The sequence below is a fragment of the Prunus avium genome, chromosome 2 (genome assembly GCF_965620075.1).
Source record: "Prunus avium chromosome 2, drPruAviu1.hap1.1, whole genome shotgun sequence".
NCBI lineage: Eukaryota > Viridiplantae > Streptophyta > Magnoliopsida > Rosales > Rosaceae > Prunus > Prunus avium.
In genome coordinates this window covers 24,915,339-24,916,320 of record NC_142285.1, presented here as the reverse complement: position 1 = coordinate 24,916,320, position 982 = coordinate 24,915,339, and the positions used below count along the sequence as shown (strand labels likewise).

Here is a 982-nt window from a genome sequence, read left to right as displayed (position 1 = left end):
TTGTCAACTGCAAAAGAGCAAGCTCTTGCTACATTTACAAGTCTTGCTCTCCACACTGAACTTCCCGGTTCTTCACTTTCAAATTCGGAAGCAAGTTCAGACCAAGAAGAAGAAGAAATGATGGCTGCCATTGAGTTCATGGGAGAACTTGATATCCCAACAATTCCAGCATCTCCTTCAAGCATTTTGCTGCCCACTGTAGCTCGAAATTATGAGCTTAAATCTTCTCATCTTAATATGCTGCCTTCCTTTTATGGTTTACCTAATGAAGATCCATTGACTCATATAAAGGATATTTTTAATGTTGTGAGTTCTTTTCCCTTGACAGGTGTGACAGAAGATCAACTTCGAATGAGAGTGTTTCCATACACTTTAAAGGATAAGGCGAAGTATTGGTTGAATTCTTTGAAGCCTGGTTCACTCACTACATGGTCTGCCATTCAAAAGAAGTTCCTGGAAAAATACTTCTCCATGCAAAAGACCGACATGCTTAGGGACAAGATCTTGTTATTTGCACAGCAAGATGATGAATCGTTTTGTGAAGCATGGGAGAAATTCAATGGGTTGCTCAACCAATGTCCTCATCATGGGATTCCATTGAAGCTTCAAATGCGTATGTTTTATAAAGGACTAACCCCTTCTAGTCATAATATAGTCACCAATTTTGCAGGTGGTTCTTTTAAAACCAAAACTCCAGAAGAAACGTACGAACTCTTTGAGGAGATAGCAATGGAGACCCAACATACGGATACAAGAGGTAAACGTGTTATTAGTGGTTCTAATGATGCTTCTAGTGTGCAGATTTCAAAACTGGAACAAAAGCTAGATGCTCTTCTTGCATTAAACTCAAGAAGCCCTCCGAAGGAAGTGTGTAGCATTTGTGAATCTCATGACCATGCTACCACAGCTTGTCCACTTGGGGCTGGATATCCAGAATTTGTGCAAGAGCAAGCTAAGTTGGTAAATTCCTACAACCAAGGTC

The 982-nt window shown here is 40.2% G+C and overlaps 1 non-coding gene across 1 annotated transcript; it reads right to left on the bottom strand.

Moving 5' to 3' along the window:
- Positions 1–486: 486 nt before the first annotated feature.
- LOC148296708 (small nucleolar RNA R71) lies at positions 487–593 on the bottom strand. Its single transcript, XR_015834174.1, has one exon. It is a non-coding gene; the product is annotated as a small nucleolar RNA R71 (small nucleolar RNA).
- Between the last annotated feature and the right edge of the window lie 389 nt (positions 594–982).